The sequence below is a fragment of the Thalassophryne amazonica genome, chromosome 5 (assembly GCF_902500255.1).
Source record: "Thalassophryne amazonica chromosome 5, fThaAma1.1, whole genome shotgun sequence".
NCBI lineage: Eukaryota > Metazoa > Chordata > Actinopteri > Batrachoidiformes > Batrachoididae > Thalassophryne > Thalassophryne amazonica.
Window position 1 is genome coordinate 81,998,187 of NC_047107.1, and position 19,570 is coordinate 82,017,756.

At 45.8% G+C, this 19,570-nt stretch overlaps 1 protein-coding gene across 1 annotated transcript in view; it reads left to right on the top strand.

The window, feature by feature from the left end:
* Positions 1 to 19,570, top strand: part of kcnip3b (Kv channel interacting protein 3b, calsenilin) — a 155,547-nt gene that overhangs the window by 27,744 nt on the left and 108,233 nt on the right. The gene's annotated exons all lie outside the window — the stretch shown is intronic.

Sequence of the window (19,570 nt, forward strand, 5' to 3'; positions counted from 1 at the left end):
TTACGTGACAGAGTCGATCTATGTTTTAAAATGGCCACCAGAAAAGGAAATGCAATGCATCATGGACACTGTAGTATGGCGGCCGTCCTATAAGTCACGCTGGTCGCGATAACCAATCAGAGAACAGAACGTTGGACGCGTATTCCTCACCTCACCCACAGCGTGTGAAGCTGACGAATACGGTGCTTGCTGTTATTCCGGCATGGCGAACAAAACAGCTTCAACCCTTGGATATCAGTGTGAGCAGAGTGTTTAAGTTGACGCTGAGAGCTGCGTGGGAGCACCGGGTGAGCGACGGCGGAGGATTAGTGTGTGCACTTGGAAGGAGCTGGCGTCGAAGATTGTGAATAGCGTTTGAAGCAGACGAACATGGTGTTTATTCCGGGACGGCTAACAAAACAGCTTCAACCCTTGGATATCAGTGTGAGCAGAGTTGACGCTGAGAGCTGCATGGGAGCACTGAGCGACGGCGGAGGATTAGCGTCTGCACTTGGAAGGAGCTGGATCGACAACGCTGGGTGGTCATGAGCTGCGCAGGTAGGTGCTGCATGGTTCGGCTCGCAATGTGGTCCACAAAATACAAACATATCTGTAGGTAAATGTAGCTCACGAGAGGGCACTCGAGGCTTGTGTGACTGTTCCTGCGACTTCTGACTACCATAGAAAAATAAAAATTTCAACGTTACTGATAACATAACAAGACAACGGAGAAGGCCCGAAAAATGCCACCAAAAAGAAAATCATACTCTGCAGATTGTAAGTTACGACTGGTGAAATATGCATCTGAAAACGGTAGCCGTCACAATATTATTATCTGAACTTTTCATGTTAAGTTAACATACCTGTATGTCCATGGGACTTATAGTCCAGTGCAACTTATTTATGGTTTATTTTTCTTTATAATGGATAAAGTGGCTGGTGCGACTTATACTCCGGTGCGACTTATAGTCCGGAAAATACGGTACTCATTTTAAGTCTCTCCGCACACGTGCTAATAATTAGTGATCGCTGATGTATTTTATTCCTCTCACCCTGAGCATTAGCAGGTGCATTTCCAGAAAACGTCTCACTTGGAAATTCTCTGCATTTTTCTGCATGTGATGTACATTTTAGAATGAACAGAAACATCCTGATGACTGACAGACAGCGGAAAACAGACCTGCTCTGTCTGAAAACGAAGCTTCTGAGCTTTCGTTCGAAAGTGATGGCTCGGATTTATAGACAGGAGATGACACACTTCACCCCGAAGCTCTTAACGTTTTCAGAGTGTCGGATTTTGGAACCTAAAGTGTGGTGACACGCTGTTTGTGTGGATGCTGGTTTACTAAAGCTGTGGACATGAACATGGGGGCATCTCCATGACACTGTTTTTAATAGACTGCCTGGACACGGAGATGGATTTCTTACATTGGAAAAAGTCAGAATACATTATTTCCAGGAGTTATTGGACGTTATTTAACGTGCCACAATCATGAGAGAACAAAAGGCAAAGCTGCAGCCGGTGATCTCGCGATCGTGTGGAGTTTACATTTGGAAATAAATGTATACCACATGTTCAGGATTTTACCCCTTTTGTGTTTTGTGGCAAGCTTTTTTTTTTTTTACTTTGAGAGAGTGTGAATTTGGAGGTGGAATGTATGTGTGTGTGCTGTGAAGCTCGCTGTGTGTGTGTGTGTGTGTGTGTGTGTGTGTGTGTGTGTGTGTGTGTGTGTGTGTGTGTGTGTGTGTGTGTGTGTGTGTGTGTGTGTGTGTGTGTGTGTGTATGCTGCTCCTCGCTCCTCTCAGCTCCTGCTGTGAACATGAATGTCTCTGCGATGTTTTTCCCCAGCAGCAGATGAATTTTTTTTTTTTTGAATTTATTGATAACAACACTCAGAATAATTGTGCACAAAGCTGAGCCTTGAGCAGAGATGGTTATTGACAGACTGCGATTGTGACTCATGGCTGCAGGTGCACCAAATCTTCTCAGAGCTGCAGCTTTCACTGTGTCTGCATCAAAATTAACAGTTATTACTTAAAAACGATTCATCATAACACAACATCACACTTCTGTAAAATTTGGAATTAATATGTGCCTCAGTTCTTAACGTTAACAGCTACTACATTCCATTGAATGCATGCTGGGATGCTTCTAATAGCTAGGTCGCTTGTCGGAAACATGAGTACTCACGAGTACTTTGTTGTCGGTCATCTCTGTAGCTGTTTGAAACCGGTCACGGAAGTGCACAAAGTAATCCCAGTGGATCATCTGATGACCACTAACAGCCTAAAGCTTAATTGTCATGATTTTTTTGAAGGGAATTCAAATCCAGATTCTGAATCAAAATTTCACCTTGTATAGGCTTTGAAGGATTATATCAAAACTATTTCACGGATTTTCACCAAATTTCCACCACAGATAGAAATTTGGCTATGGAAGACTCCACTGAATTTTAGAGGTGATCCAGATCCGGATTCTGGATCAAGATTTCACTTTATATAGGCTTTGAAGGATTACATCAAAACTGCTTTGTTGTGTGGGCCGCTGAAGAGGAGGTACTGCTGGCCCACCACCACCAGATGGCGCCCTGCTTGAAGCCCGCACAGCCACTGGGAGTGACAGCTGTCACTCATCCTCAGGACCAGCTGTCACTCATTCATCATCATCACCTTAAAGGCCGGACTGCAACTCCACCTCCTCACCGAGAAATCAGCTACCATTCAGTACCGGGTCTGACTGCTGAAGACAGCGGCCACGTGGGGGCAGGGCTTGGCGGCTCCGGTGTTCTTCAGCTCCGTTGGTGGTGGAAGCTGTGTGGGGATCCAGCTCTTCTCTCGCCAGGCGTCTTCTATCGTCGAGCCTGCCCAAACGTCACCTGGTGTATGATTGACAGTCCTCCATATTGTTATTGTCTGTATGTCGTTGTGCGATTCACAACATTAAATTGTTACTTTTGGCTTATCCATTGTCCGTTCATTACCGCCCCCTGTTGTGGGTCCGTGTCACGACACTTTCACAACAGGATTTCTCAGCCAGCGTCATGGATCCCGAGGGGCGTCAACCATCGCTTGAACAGCCAATGGAAGAGCGAGGTGCACAGGCGCCAGCAGGAGGCGTGTTGGGTGAGCTGCAGCACATCTTAACCGCCTTTACCACTCGGTTGGACTTAGTTACCGAGCAGAGCAGTGTTCTCAATCGTAGGATGGAGGCTCTCACCGCCCAGGTGGAAGCGCGTGCTCAGGGCGCTGCTGCAGCACCTCCTCCTGCTGACCGTGTGCCAGAAACAGACATTCCGCTGGTCGTTCAACGAACCCCCCCACCTTCCCCTGAAGCATACATAAGCCCTCCGGAGCCGTACGGAGGCTGTGTGGAGACGTGCACGGACTTCTTGATGCAGTGCTCGCTCGTCTTTTCACAGCGTCCCATCATGTACGTGTCAGACGCTAGCCGGGTGGCTTACGTTATAAATTTGCTTCGAGGAGAGGCACGCGCCTGGGCTACGGCGCTTTGGGAGCAGAATTCACGGCTCCTAACGGTTTATACTGAGTTTGTGAGGGAGTTCCGACAGGTGTTCGACCACCCTCATAGAGGCGAGACCGCTTCAAGTGTGCTGCTGTCGATACGGCAGGGCGTCGGAGCGCAGTGAAGTATGCAGTCGACTTCCGCATCGCGGCAGCGCGAGCCGGCTGGAATGCTGTTGCGCTCTGCGCCGCCTTTGTAAACGGACTGTCTCTGGTCCTTAAGGAGCACCTGGTGGCGAAGGACGAGCCGCGGGATTTAGATGGGCTTATCGACCTGGTTATACGGTTAGACAACCGATTAACGGAACACCGACGGCAGCGAGACGAGGGCCGTGGCCACGTACAAGCTGTCCCTCTTCCTCCCGGGTCTGAAAGGAAGCCGTCTTCCCCACGCTCCACTGCCAGGGCTCTCCACGTGACAACAGCTCCCCCTACTGACGTTGCTATGGAAACGAGCAGGGCCAAAAAACGATCAGATCAGAGACAAAGGAGGCTGATCCGTGGAGAGTGTTTTCTCTGCAGCTCTACCGAGCACACACAGAGAGAATGCCCCAAACGGTCAAAACAGCAGCACTCGTCCTTAGAGACTGGGCTAAGGGTGGGTCACAACACCCACGTGGGGAAACCCCGACGATCCGCACGAATCCCAGTCACGATCCTGAGTGGGGATCTAACCCTTCATGCCCCAGCACTGGTGGACACGGGGTCGGAGGGGAATCTGCTGGATAGCAGATGGGCAAAGGAGGTTGGGCTCCCTCTAGTGGCCTTACCGTCACCATTGTCGGTGCGGGCACTAGATGGCACCCTTCTTCCACTAATCACACACCAGACACAGCCAGTGACATTGGTGGTGTCTGGGAATCACAGGGAGGAGATTGTGTTTTATGTAACACCTTCTACCTCCCGAGTGATTTTGGGTTTTCCATGGGTGTTAAAACACAATCCCCAGATTGATTGGCCGTCTGGGGTTGTGGTTCAGTGGAGCGAACCCTGCCACCGGGAGTGTTTAGGATCCTCGGTTCCACCCGGTGTGACAGCTAAGGAGGAGGTTTTAGTCCCCCCCAATCTGGCAGCGGTGCCGGCTGAGTACCACGACCTTGCTGACGTCTTCAGCAAGGATCTGGCACTCACGCTGCCCCCGCACCGTCCGTACGATTGTGCCATTGATTTGATACCGGGCGCTGAGTACCCGTCCAGCAGGCTGTACAACCTCTCACGTCCGGAACGCGAATCAATGGAGACCTACATCCAGGACTCGTTAGCTGCCGGGTTGATCCGGAACTCCACCTCCCCGATGGGTGCTGGTTTCTTTTTTGTGGGCAAGAAGGATGGCGGACTCCGTCCATGCATTGATTACAGAGGGCTGAACGAGATCACGGTTCGCAACCGATACCCGTTACCTCTGTTGGATTCAGTGTTCACGCCCCTGCATGGAGCCCAAATTTTCACGAAATTGGATCTTAGGAATGCTTATCACCTGGTTCGGATCCGGGAGGGAGACGAGTGGAAGACGGCATTTAACACCCCGTTAGGTCACTTTGAGTACCTGGTCATGCCGTTCGGCCTCACCAATGCGCCCGCGACTTTCCAAGCATTGGTTAATGATGTCTTGCGGGACTTCCTGCATCGGTTTGTCTTCGTATATCTAGATGATATACTCATCTTTTCTCCGGATCCTGAGACCCATGTCAAGCATGTACGTCAGGTCCTACAGCGGTTGTTGGAGAACCGGCTGTTTGTGAAGGGCGAGAAGTGTGAGTTCTACCGCACTTCTTTGTCCTTCTTGGGGTTCATAATCTCCTCCAACTCCGTCGCCCCTGATCCGGCCAAGGTTGCGGCGGTGAGAGATTGGCCCCAACCAACGAACCGTAGGAAACTACAACAGTTCCTCGGTTTTGCAAATTTCTACCGGAGGTTCATCAAGGGCTACAGTCAGGTAGTTTAGCCCCCTGACAGCCCTGACCTCCACAAAAGTCCCCTTCACCTGGTCGGATCGGTGCGAAGCCGCGTTTAGGGAGTTGAAACGCCGGTTCTCGACTGCACCGGTTCTGGTGCAGCCCGATCCCAAGCGCCAGTTTGTTGTTGAAGTGGATGCCTCTGACTCAGGGATAGGAGCCGTGTTATCCCAGAGCGGGGAGTCCGATAAGGTTCTCCATCCATGTGCCTACTTTTCCCGCAGGTTGACCCCAGCTGAACGGAACTATGACGTCGGCAATAGGGAACTTCTTGCGGTGAAGGAGGCTCTTGAGGAGTGGAGACACCTGTTGGAGGGAGCATCGGTACCATTTACGGTTTTCACGGACCATCGGAACCTGGAGTACATCCGGACCGCGAAGCGTCTGAACCCCAGGCAAGCCCGCTGGTCGCTGTTCTTCGGGCGTTTTGACTTCCGGATCACCTACCGCCCCGGGACTAAGAACCAATGATCTGACGCCCTGTCCCGGGTGCATGAAGAGGAGGTCAAGTCCGAGCTGTCAGACCCCCCTGAAACCATCATCCCCGAGTCCACTGTCATGGCCACCCTTACCTGGGACGTGGAGAAGACCGTCCGGGAGGCCCTGACACGGAGCCCGGACCCGGGGACAGGTCTGAAGGACAGACTGTACGTCCCACCAGAGGCCAGGGCTGCGGTCCTTGACTTCTGTCATGGTTCCAAGCTCTCCTGTCACCCAGGGGTGCGAAGGACCGTGGCAGTGGTCCGGCAGCGCTTCTGGTGGGCATCTATGGAAGCCGACGTCCGGGAGTATGTCCAGGCCTGCACCACCTGTGCCAGGGGCAAAGCCGACCATCACAAGGCCCAAGGCCTCCTCCAGCCTCTGCCTGTGCCTCATCGCCCCTGGTCTCATATCGGCCTGGACTTTGTCACGGGCCTCCCGCCGTCCCAGGGCAACACCACCATCTTAACGATAGTGGACCGGTTCTCCAAGGCGGCCCACTTCGTGGCCCTCCCGAAGCTCCCGACGGCCCAGGAGACTGCAGACCTCCTGGTCCACCACGTCGTGCGTCTGCATGGGATTCCAGCAGACATTGTCTCAGATCGTGGTCCTCAGTTCTCCTCCCAGGTCTGGAGGAGTTTCTGCAGGGAACTGGGTGCCACCGTCAGTCTCTCGTCTGGGTACTACCCCCAGACGAACGGGCAGGCAGAGCGGACGAACCAGGAACTGGAGCAGGCCCTCCGCTGCGTGACCTCCGCGCACCCGACGGCCTGGAGTGACCATCTGGCCTGGATCGAGTACGCTCATAATAGCCAAGTTTCATCTGCCACCGGCCTCTCCCCGTTTGAGGTGTGTTTGGGGTACCAGCCCCCATTGTTTCCGCTAGTGGAGGGAGAGGTCGGGGTGCCCTCGGTCCAGGCCCATCTGAGGAAGTGCCGTCGGGTGTGGCGTACCGCCCGCTCTGCCCTGCTCAGAGCCCGGACGAGGGCTAAGGCCCATGCAGACCGCCGGCGTTCCCCGGCCCCTGCATACCAGCCCGGGCAGGCGGTTTGGTTATCCACAAAGGACATACTTCTGCAAACGGAATCCCAAAAGCTGAAGGACAGATTTATAGGACCCTTCACCATCGTGAAGGTCCTCAGTCCAGCTGCAGTGAAGCTGAAGCTGCCAGCTTCACTGCGGATACATCCGGTATTCCATGTCTCCAGACTCAAACCCTGCCACACCTCTCCCCTCTGTGCCCCCGGACCGGCGTCGCCGCCTGCCCGGATCATCGATGGGGAGCCGGCTTGGACTGTGCGCCGACTCCTGGACGTTCGTCGAAAGGGCCGGGGGTTCCAGTATTTGGTGGACTGGGAAGGATATGGACCCGAAGAACACTCCTGGGTGAAGAGGAGCTTCATCCTGGACCCGGCCCTCCTGGCCGAATTCTACGCCCGGCACCCGGACAAGCCTGGTTGAGGGGGGGGTCCTGTTGTGTGGGCCGCTGAAGAGGAGGTACTGCTGGCCCACCACCACCAGATCGCGCCCTGCTTGGAATGCGGGCTTCAAGCACGAGAGGGCGCCAGAGCCACTGGGAGTGACAGCTGTCACTCATCCTCAGGACCAGCTGTCACTCATTCATCATCATCACCATCACCTTAAAGGCCGGACTGCAACTCCACCTCCTCGCCGAGAAATCAGCTACCATTCAGTACCGGGTCTGACTGCTGAAGACAGCGGCCACCTGGGGTGCAGGGCTTGGCGGCTCCGGTGTTCTTCAGCTCCGTTGGTGGTGGAAGCTGTGTGGGGATCCAGCTCTTCTCTCGCCAGGCGTCTTCTATCGTCGAGCCTGCCCACACGTCACCTGGTGTATGATTGACAGTCCACCATATTGTTATTGTCTGTATGTCGTTGTGCGATTCACAACATTAAATTGTTACTTTTGGCTTATCCATTGTCCGTTCATTACCGCTCCCTGTTGTGGGTCCGTGTCATGACACTTTCACAACATGCTTCACAGATTCTCACCAAATTTGTACCACAGATAGATATTTGGCCACGCAATACTTCACTGAATTTTGGAGGTGATCCAGATTGGTGGACTTCAGAAATCTCTGATTGCTCTTGTTCCCCATTGCACTGCATTAAATATGTGACAACCAAATTAATTTAAATATGCTTCCACAGCTTTTATTTTTTCTTCCAGAAACTATATTAATATTGAAAAGACAAGACATGCAAACTCATACTTTGCTTACTTTAAAGAAAAATACAGTGTGATATTTTTATCTTTGTGTTGCTGATAATTTTACAACTATGGCTTCTTGGAACAAATCCTCATTCTATTTGCCTACACAGAATGTCAGCAGCAGGAGTTAATTCCCTGTGAATATCTGTGTCCTTTCCAGGCTGCTTTGCCTCTCCATGGCACAAATTTGGTTTTCTACACAGCTTGGCTCCTCTGCTGGGAGGCCTGGGAGGTAAAGTTTATGGCAGAGGATTTATTTATTTATTTATTTAATATCAAGTATTTATAACATCTCATATCCCTCATCACTTTGCTCCTGTCTCTTTTTTTTTTTTTTAGCAATATGCACACGTGCACTGACCTATGTACTTGTGCGAGCACACTGTCTTTGGATTCACCTTCTATTCACAGGTTTTATTCGCGCTGTATCTGCAGGAGAGCCTGGTGACAGGTGGCATTATGGGTGAGTGAGAAACGTGTGGGTGTAGGAGAGGGAGTGAGACGGAGGAGTGAATGAGTGTGACATAAATTGGAATGAATGAAGAGAAGAGGAGATGTTGAAATGGAGGACTTGTGCTGTCACAGAGTAACAAGAAACAATACATTTTAATATGAAGGCCTGTTGTTGTGTGTTTGTGTCAAAGTGGCCCCGCTCAGCAGTTAGACTCTCCTCAGGGTAAAGGAGTGTTGGGCAATAAAAAATAAAAAACAACAAATAATGAAGATGATTATGTATGCTAACATTTTCCTGACTGCTCTTTAACTATGTCTGTGTGAGCTGTTCAGACAGCTCACACTGAACAACAGCGGCTGTAATTGTGGGCGTCAGTGAGCTCGGGGAGGTTGGAGCTGCTGAAAGCTCTGTGTGGGACTTAACATCGTCATATATAACTGAGCTGACCTGTGGCTGTATTGTTACATACATGATCGATATTAAATAAAGTGCATTTGTCTGCTTGTTTGTGAAGGCTGACTGTGAGCATTTGATTGTTGTTTTATTTATAGGCTGCACTTAACTCCAAGGTTGGAATTATAATCACCCCTAATTCAGACCCCCCCATAAATTCTTCTTATGCTGAAAATTGATGGGGAAAAGGATAAACTTATGTTCAGGACATAAAAATATAGCAATTAGATCAACTCGAAATTACAAATTTATGTTCAAACAACTTAATCCATTCAGGTTTTACCCATTGTAATGCTTTTTAAGTTGGTTCAACTATTCTCTTTTTTCAATGTATGAAGTTATGGGAAAACATCATGGAAGCTTACAAAATAGGTGAAGATCTGTGAACAGCAACATGGTTTCATGCCAAGAAGCAACACTGCAGATGCAAGGTCTGCTCTGAGAGTAGACAAGTGTAGAGAAGACCGATAGACTGTGTGTGTTTACTGACTGCCACAATTTTTTTCCTGATTTCTTATAGTGTTTCTTAAAGCCAGAAAGTTGCCATTTGAAATGACTTTAGTTTTGTGTCATGTCTGTGATCTGCTTTTTTTCTACAAAATTAAACAACTGAGTGAACATCCTCCGAGGCCGGTGATTCCATAATTTTTGCCAGGGGTTGTAGTGCATGCAAAATGAAAGGGTTTCTCGCAGGGATCCAAAGTAAAAAAAAAAAAACATTTAAATAAAAACACACATCTATCACACCAATCACCCCACCCAACCCAACGCCTCACATACAGTTGTCTGCAAAAGTTTGGGCACCCCTGATGATTTTATCATATAGCAGACAAGCACAGTGATATTTGAGAAGTGAAATTAAGTTTGTAGTATTTACAGAAAGTGTGCAATAATTATTTAAACAAAATTGGGCAGGTGCATAAATTGGGACACCTTGTCATTTTATTGATTTGAATACATTTGGCACTAATTATTGGAACACAAAATTGGTTTGGTAAGCTCATTGACCATTGACCTCCTTACACAGGTGAATCCAATTGTGAGAAAGGGTATTTAAGGTAGCCATTTCCAGATGTTTCCCCTCTTTGCGTCTCTTCTAATGAGTGGTAACATGGGAGCCTTTAAACACCTCTCAAATGACCTGAAAACAAAGATTGTTCAACGTTATGGTTTAGGGGAAGGATACAAAAAGTTATCTCAGAGATTTCAGCTGTCGGTTTCCACTGTGAGGAACATAGTGAGGAAACGGAAGACCACAGACACAGTACTAGTTAAGGCCCGAAGTGGCAGGCCAAGAAAAAATCTCAGATAAGCTGAAGCGAAGGATGGTGAGAACAGTCATAGTCAACCCACAGACCTGCTCCAAAGACCTACAACATGATCTTGCTGCAGATAGTCTATCTGTACATCATTCAACTATACAACGCACTTTGCATAAGGAGATGCTGTATAATGCTGTAATGCAGAGGAAGCCTTTTTTGCGTACACACCACATACTTGAGGTATGCTAAAGCACATTTGGACAAGCTAGCTTCATTTTGGAATAAGGTGCTGTGGACTGATGAAGCTAAAATTTCGTTATTTGGACATAACAAGGGGCGGTATGCATGGCTGAAAAAGAACACAGCATTCCAAGAAAAACGCTTGCTACCTACAGTAAAATTTGGAGGTGGTTCCATGTTCTCTCTGGGTGCTCCGGCTTCCTCCCACATCCAAAATGCATGCAGGTTAGTTGGATTTGAAACTTTAAAAATTGTCCGTAGGTGTGAGTGTGGGTGTGAATATGTTTGTCTATACATGGCTCTGCGACAGACTGGCGTCCTGTCCAGGTAGTACCCCGCCTCATGCCCTATGACTGCTGGGATACACTCCAGCCCCTCATGACGCTTAATTAGAGATGAGTCTCCTCTCAATCACCACCATCAAAATGCATAGAATACTGCCATCTACTGGATGGGAGTGTGAATAGTGACCAATGTTGTCCGTGTGGATCAGGCTCCACACGGACAACAGCATTAAACCCTTTGTATATTGTGCCTAAAACGCTCGTGAATATATTCTCTGGGTTTATAGATGTTGTTATTGTGTTTGTTTTATGTAAAAATGCCAGAAGAAGCTCAGGTTGCTTCTCCATTATTTTCAATTGGAATCATTGTGAGCTGCAATCGCTTCCTGTTTGATCCTTAATGTCCTGCTTATGTCAAATACTGTCTGTCCTCTTTGTTCCAGAGTAATATATATAAGATGTCTGAAATTTGGTTTGGGTTTATTAAATTCCACACATCTTAAATGTAGCAGACACTGATTATTTATTTGGAATATTTGTTTTAGCAAGTTTTCAGGGTCTCTACTGCCATATCTTTGCCAGTAGTGTTCATGGCAGTATTCGCCCTAAGTATTGAGATATCTCATAGTCCTTTGCGCGTCAGAGAGTTGTTGCAGCGTTTTGCTGCAGCTGATGAAAAGAAATAAAAATGTACATTTTGGTTGTATAATGTTAATTTACAATTGTCGTAGTGTTTTCTCTCTGTGCTGTTTAAACCGCAGCAACTCTCTGGCATGCAAAGGATTATGGGTTAGGGCCTGAGCGTCTGGGCGCCAGTAGATGGCAGTGTTCTCTTATTTTGACCCCGGTTATATCAGATGGTTGTCTAATCACAACTTGACTTTTGGCTTTTGCAAATGGCCTTTTTTTTTTTTTACAAATAAAAAATGCCATATTTTACAAAAGCACATTTATATGTAAACACCAACACACACATCACATTAGCATGTTGGTTTTTACATAGAATGAATGAGTCAACCAATCAGTGTTAGCGGAGGCTCATTTTACCCATAATCCATTTGGCATCTGTCTGTGTTTGTTACAAAACTTCAGAATTAGTGCATTATTTAAAATTAAAAGATATGTGTTATATTTTAACTTTGCACAAATGACAGAACTGACATTAATGGAGTTATTCTATCCGGATTAATTTGATTTATAAATCAAAACTATAAGTCAAAACTGCTTTATTTTCTAAGACCTCTGCTGTTAAGGACTAATGACATTTTATTTTGTGTGTGTGTAGAGTTGAGCTTAGCTCCCTCAACAGCTTCACTGCTGCAAAATATGTAGTTAACAGGAGCTCCCAGCAGTGGGCAGGGCGCACAAAGACAGATGTGCTGACTCATTGTTTGGGTTTGTGGTCGCTTTTGACGCTACCAGAAGCGATCCTGGTGTTAAAACTCAAAATCAGCTTGTTAGTAGTTGCAAGTGTACCGGAGACAAGACTGAAAGTTATCGGTGAAAGCTGGAACAAACCGTTCAACTCTGCTTAGCCTCCTTGAATGGTTTGTTCCAGCTTTCACCTCATGAAATATTCATACCATTGAACTCATAAACATTCATTATTTGTATAATGGACCATGAATAGTTGGCACCTTTCAGGACTTCGTTTTCTATCTGCTTTCTTTTGCCAATTTGTGACTTGCACTGAAAAGCTGCTTTGAAAATAATTCTGCCTTTTAATTTATTTCTTCAAAAACCTTTTATTGCTATGGTTTCTCTGAGCTGTGCCATTATTGTTTGGATTCATGTCATTGCTTTGTTGATGTCTTTGTATTTCATTGTGTTGCCTTCAGAGTGCAGCCACATGTAACACCATCCTTCTGACTGCACTTTCTTCTTTCCTTCTTTTTCCATCCCTGTTATCTCTCTTTTGTTGTCTTTTATCTTTCTTTCCCCAGCAAAGTGTTCCCATATCTTTTTGGCTACCTTCTGGCTGACCTTTGCTCTCCCTCAGATAGGTCAGGATTCATTAGGATAATTTACTTCAGTTTGACCAGGACCAGGCTCAGACGTTGTTCTCATCTTGTTTCCTTTTGCTGCCTCTTTTTGTTGTTGTTGTTGTTGTTTTAAACATTATCTCTTTGTTAAAGTCAGGGATTTGCATGCTGAGACTCACATGGGATTACGTAAAAAAAAAAAAAACCTGTGTACCCTCTGTCATTCTGTCTTTTCTTCTCCTTCTCACAGGACAAACAGAAGCTCTGTTTGTTCTCTGCTTTCCTCTTTCATCTTATTCCACATTTCCTCCAGTGTATACACACGTGCATGTGCGTGTGAGCGTGCGCACACGAATGCATGCATAATTTTCACCCAGCAGGAGCACCTTTTTGCTGTTCTTCAGCATTCAAGAAAAGACATTTCCACAAAAATCTCATCAAGACTGTTCAAATCACTGCTGGCAGAAAATAAAATGCTGGAAAGAAAAGAATTGAGTGAATTTAAAACAAACGGCTACGAATATGAATCAGCTAAAAGCTTGATTGCAGTTGCAATGACTGCATGTGAACTTGAAGATGAATAGAATCAGTCTTTTAATTAATCTGAAATTCAGCAGACAGATGGTGTGGCTTTAGATTTTGAAATAAAAAGTCTTAGTAGTATGTGTCACATTTATCTGAGTCTGAGTTTCTGGCTTTGCGACTCTTGTGGATTCAGACTTCTCCTAGTTTCCTGTCAGAAGTGTATCTGTTTGTGGGGAATGTGTCACTCCCCATAGTAACATTTATGTCTCTGCAAACTTCACATCTGAGATCAAGACGCCTGGGAAGAGTTTATGGAGTCATGAGATTCCTGGACAGATGTAGTTGATCATTTTCATACCTTTGCATGAGAACAAAGGTCCAAAATCTAAGGGACCCCAGCAACTAGAAGAGCCTCAGAAGACACCCACACATCATCTGGGTGCAGCAAATACAAGGTCTGTTAGAAAAGTATCGAACCTTTTTATTTTTTGCAAAAACCTGATGGATTTGAATCACGTGTGCTTGCATGAGCAAACCTTGAACCTTCGTGCGCATGCGTGAATTTTTTCACGCCTGTCGATTGCGTCATTTGCTTGTAAGCAACCTTTGTGTGAGGACGGATGTAGTCTCTCGTCGGATTTTCTTTGCAAGGAAAATGGCGGAACAACTGGAGCAGCGCGACTGCATCAAATTTTGCCAGAAACTGGGCAACAGCCAGGTGGAAACCATTCGGATTATTCAGACGGCTTTCGGTGACGATCCTATGGGCATCACACAGATTAAGGAGCGGTACAACTGGTTTAAAGACGGCCGCACAACGGTGGAGAGCGAGCCACGCTCCGGTCGGCCATCAACATGCCGAAATGACCAGATCATTTCCAAAGTGAACGCTGTGGTGATGTGGGGCCGTCGTGTGACTATCTGAAAAATTGCGGAAGAGGTGGACATCAGCACTTTTTCGGCACATTCCACTGTGACAGAAGATTTGGCCATGAAAAGAGTTGCAGCGAAATTCATGCCGATGGCTTCGGCACAAAGCTGCTGACGGAGCAAAAGCGCCACCGTGTTGAAGTCTCACAGGACATGCTGGACTCTGAAAAATGATGCCCACCTCTTCCACCATTTGGAAGATTCAGACGGCTTTCGGTAGCTTTTCAGTCGTGTGACTATCCAAGAAATTGTGGAAGAGGTGGGCATGTCACAGCATGTCCTGTGAGACTTCAACACGAAGTCGTTCCAGTCGTTTCAACCTCAGCCGTTCTGCCATTTTCCTTGCAAAGAAAATCCGACGAGAGACTACACCCATCCTCACACAAATGCTGCTTACAAGCAAATGACGCAAACGACAGGCGTGAAAAAATTAATGCATGCGCACGAAGGTTCAAGGTTTGCTCATGGAAGCACACGTGATTCAAATCCATCAGGTTTTTGAAAAAAATAAAAAGGTCGGATACTTTTCTAACAGACCTTGTAGATGGCTACTTTTGGAAATTGGAAAGGATCACTGGAGTGCCTGGGTGGCTGCCAATCAGGACCCAAGGTGACTCATTCTGGTGCTGGATGAAGTGGTATGTAGCACCAGCAGATGTGTCTACATCTGAGTTGATCTTCAGACTTGGAGATGAAGTGAAAATAAAATACCTTAAAGCTAATGTTTTTGTTTTTGACATGTTTACTCTTTGCCCCTGAGAAAGGGTTTTAGAATAAATAGATTGCAATCCTATATTCTGTGTTCAAAAGCAGAGAATATTTTTGTCAGACATTTGCAAAATAAATAAATAATATTTCAGTGATTCAGTATTGTTTCCTCCAATAAGGATGTAATGTTTTCCCAGGACATGTCCTGTCCTGGCCATCCTGGGTTTTTCTTTTTTCTTTTTTCTTTTCTCTCTTTTTTTTTTAGAAAGTGATGAAAATGTCCTGGTTTTCATTGTTTTCATCTTTGAGCATCTATGAGTAAACTTCCAGTATCATTGGAGTATCTTATTGCCAAGCAGCCTGGTTTTCGGTGATCAAAATATGGCCAACCTACAAAAACGAATGAACTGATTTTCTTGAAAATAGGTGGAAGTGGGTGTATACGCCAAGGAAGAAACCACTGTGTTGGGTGTGTGTGTGTGTGTGTGTGTGTGTGTGTGTGTGTGTGTGTGTGTGTGTGTGTGTGTGTGTGTGTGTGTGTGGTGTGTGTGTGTGTGTGTGTGTGTGTGTGTGCTTCCGGTCCTGAGTTCATGTCTGTGTTTTGGAGTTAGTGTCTTGTCCCCTATCATTGTCATCCGTGTGTGTTCCTCCTTGCTGTTCTTTCTTTGTCTTTGTCCTTGGTCTCTCTCCTGCATCTGTGTTCAGTCCTTTGTCTGTATGTTGTCTTCCGAATGTGTCCCTTTAGTTCATCATGTTTTGTTCACCTGGATCTGTACTCTGTCACTTCTCAGTTCCATGTTCTTTTTGTTCCTTGACTTAGTTTTTGGGCATAGTTCAGTTCTTTTTGTAGTTAGATAAATGATTGTCCCTTCTCTTGTCTTTGTCTTCATGTTAGTTTTTTCCTTCATTGCCAGTTATGCACTCAGAGTTCCACATTACAGTAGTGTTCAGAATAATAGTAGTGCTATGTGACTAAAAAGAGTAATCCAGGTTTTGAGTATATTTCTTATTGTTCCAATTGTTCTTATTGATCCAAACTGATCCATGATACCTGGTATGCGATATATAGGCCCAACACCATAGTAGGAGAAACATGCCCATATCATGATGCTTGCACCACCATGCTTCACTGTCTTCACTGTGACTTGTGGCTTGAATTCAGAGTTTGGGGGTCGACTCACAAACTGTCTGCGGCCCTTGGACCCAAAAAGACCAGTTTTACTCTCATCAGTCCACAAAATATTCCTCCATTTCTCTTTAGGCCAGCTGATGTGTTCTTTGGCAAATTGTAACCTCTTCTGCACATGTCTTTTATTTAACAGAGGGACTTTGTGGGGGATTCTTGCAAATAAATTAGCTTCACACAGGCATCGTCTAACTGTCACAGCACTTACAGGTAACTCCAGACTGTTTTTGATCATCCTGGAGCTGATCAGTGGGTGAGCCTTTGCCATTCTGGTTATTCTTCTATCCATTTTGATGGTTGTTTTCCATTTTCCACAAGTCTCTGTTTTTTTGTTTTTTTTGTCCATTTTAAACATTGGAGATCATTGTAGATGAACAGCCTATAATTTTTTGCACCTGCGTATAAGTTTCCCCTCTCCAATCAACTTTTTAATCCAACTACACTGTTCTTCTGAACAATGTCTTGAATGTCCCATTTTCCTCAGGCTTTCAAAGAGAAAAGCATGTTCAACAGGTGCTGGCTTCATCCTTATATAGGGGACACCTGATTCACACCTGTTTGTTCCACAAAATTGACGAACTCACTGACTGAATGCCACACTACTATTATTGTGAACACCCCCTTTTCTACTTTTTTTTATTAATGGCCCAATTTCATAGCCTTAAGAGTGTGCGTATCATGAATGCTTGGTCTTGTTGGATTTGTGAGAATCTACTGAATCTACTGTTACCTTGTTTCCCATGTAACAATAAGAAATATACTCAAAACCCGGATTAATCTTTTTAGTCACATAGCACAAGTATAGCACAACTATTACTCTGAACACTACTCACTTTTGTTCTTTGCTGCCTCTACTGGTGGTTGGCTCTCACTGCGGTATTGTATCACTTCCTGTTCCGGAGCACAGCGGTGTTTTTCTGTATCTGTTAGCTGTTTAATCTGCGCAGTTAGATTGATCTAGTTATCTAGATTACGATTTGTTTCCCAGTGTAATCTTTACGTGCCTTAACTAAAGCACTCCTTCTGCTGAATCACCTCTAAATTATTTACACATTATTCACTTTGTGTGTTTTTAGGAATCCGCTAGCTTAGCGTAGCTACTAGCTCTTAGCCGGTTTAGCATGGCGGCTTCTCCTGTCTCTCCCGCACTTTTCTGCTCTGGGTGTGAAATGTTTAGTTATTCCTCGGCCTCCTTTAGCAGTAACGGTACTTGTAATAAGTGTAGCTTATTCGTAGCTTTGGAGGCCAGGCTGGGCGAATTGGAGACTCGGCTCCGCACCATGGAAAATTCTACAGCTAGCCAGGCCCCTGTAGTCGGTGCGGACCAAGGTAGCTTAGCCGCCGTTAGTTCCCCCCTGGCAGATCCCGAGCAGCCGGGAAAGCAGGCTGACTGGGTGACTGTGAGGAGGAAGCGTAGCCCTAAACAGAAGCCCCGTGTACACCGCCAACCCGTTCACATCTCTAACCGTTTTTCCCCACTCGACGACACACCCGCCGAGGATCAAACTCTGGTTATTGGCGACTCTGTTTTGAGAAATGTGAAGTTAGCGACACCAGCAACCATAGTCAATTGTCTTCCGGGGGCCAGAGCAGGCGACATTGAAGGAAATTTGAAACTGCTGGCTAAGGCTAAGCGTAAATTTGGTAAGATTGTAATTCACGTCGGCAGTAATGACACCTGGTTACGCCAATTAGAGGTCACTAAAATTAACATTAAATCGGTGTGTAACTTTGCAAAAACAATGTCGGACTCTGTAGTTTTCTCTGGGCCCCTCCCCAATCGGACTGGGAGTGACATGTTTAGCCGCATGTTCTCCTTGAATTGCTGGCTGTCTGAGTGGTGTCCAAAAAATGAGGTGGGCTTCATAGATAATTGGCAAAGCTTCTGGGGAAAACCTGGTCTTGTTAGGAGAGACGGCATCCATCCCACTTTGGATGGAGCAGCTCTCATTTCTAGAAATCTGGCCAATTTTCTTAAATCCTCCAAACCGTGACTATCCAGGGTTGGGACCAGGAAGCAGAGTTGTAGTCTTACACACCTCTCTGCAGCTTCTCCCCCTGCCATCCCCTCATTACCCCATCCCCGTAGAGACGGTGCCTGCTCCCAGACTACCAATAACCAGCAAAAATCTATTTAAGCATAAAAATTCAAAAAGAAAAAATAATATAGCACCTTCAACTGCACCACAGACTAAAACAGTTAAATGTGGTCTATTAAACATTAGGTCTCTCTCTTCTAAGTCCCTGTTGGTAAATGATATAATAATTGATCAACATATTGATTTATTCTGCCTAACAGAAACCTGGTTACAGCAGGATGAATATGTTAGTTTAAATGAGTCAACACCCCCGAGTCACACTAACTGTCAGAATGCTCGTAGCATGGGCCGGGGCGGAGGATTAGCAGCAATCTTCCATTCCAGCTTATTAATTAATCAAAAACCCAGACAGAGCTTTAATTCATTTGAAAGCTTGTCTCTTAGTCTTGTCCATCCAAATTGGAAGTCCCAAAAACCAGTTTTATTTGTTATTATCTATCGTCCACCTGGTCGTTACTGTGAGTTTCTCTGTGAATTTTCAGACCTTTTGTCTGACTTAGTGCTTAGCTCAGATAAGATAATTATAGTGGGCGATTTTAACATCCACACAGATGCTGAGAATGACAGCCTCAACACTGTATTTAATCTATTATTAGACTCTATTGGCTTTGCTCAAAAAGTAAATGAGTCCACCCACCACTTTAATCATATCTTAGATCTTGTTCTGACTTATGGTATGGAAATTGAAGACTTAACAGTATTCCCTGAAAACTCCCTTCTGTCTGATCATTTCTTAATAACATTTACATTTACTCTGATGGACTACCCAGCAGTGGGGAATAAGTTTCATTACACTAGAAGTCTTTCAGAAAGCGCTGTAACTAGGTTTAAGGATATGATTCCTTCTTTATGTTCTCTATTGCCATATACCAACACAGTGCAGAGTAGCTACCTAAACTCTGTAAGGGAGATAGAGTATCTCGTCAATAGTTTTACATCCTCATTGAAGACAACTTTGGATGCTGTAGCTCCTCTGAAAAAGAGAGCTTTAAATCAGAAGTGTCTGACTCCATGGTATAACTCACAAACTCGTAGCTTAAAGCAGATAACCCATAAGTTGGAGAGGAAATGGCGTCTCACTAATTTAGAAGATCTTCACTTAGCCTGGAAAAAGAGTCTGTTGCTCTATAAAAAAAAGCCCTCCGTAAAGCTAGGACATCTTTCTACTCATCACTAATTGAAGAAAATAAGAACAACCCCAGGTTTCTTTTCAGCACTGTAGCCAGGCTGACAAAGAGTCAGAGCTCTATTGACCTGAGTATTCCATTAACTTTAACTAGT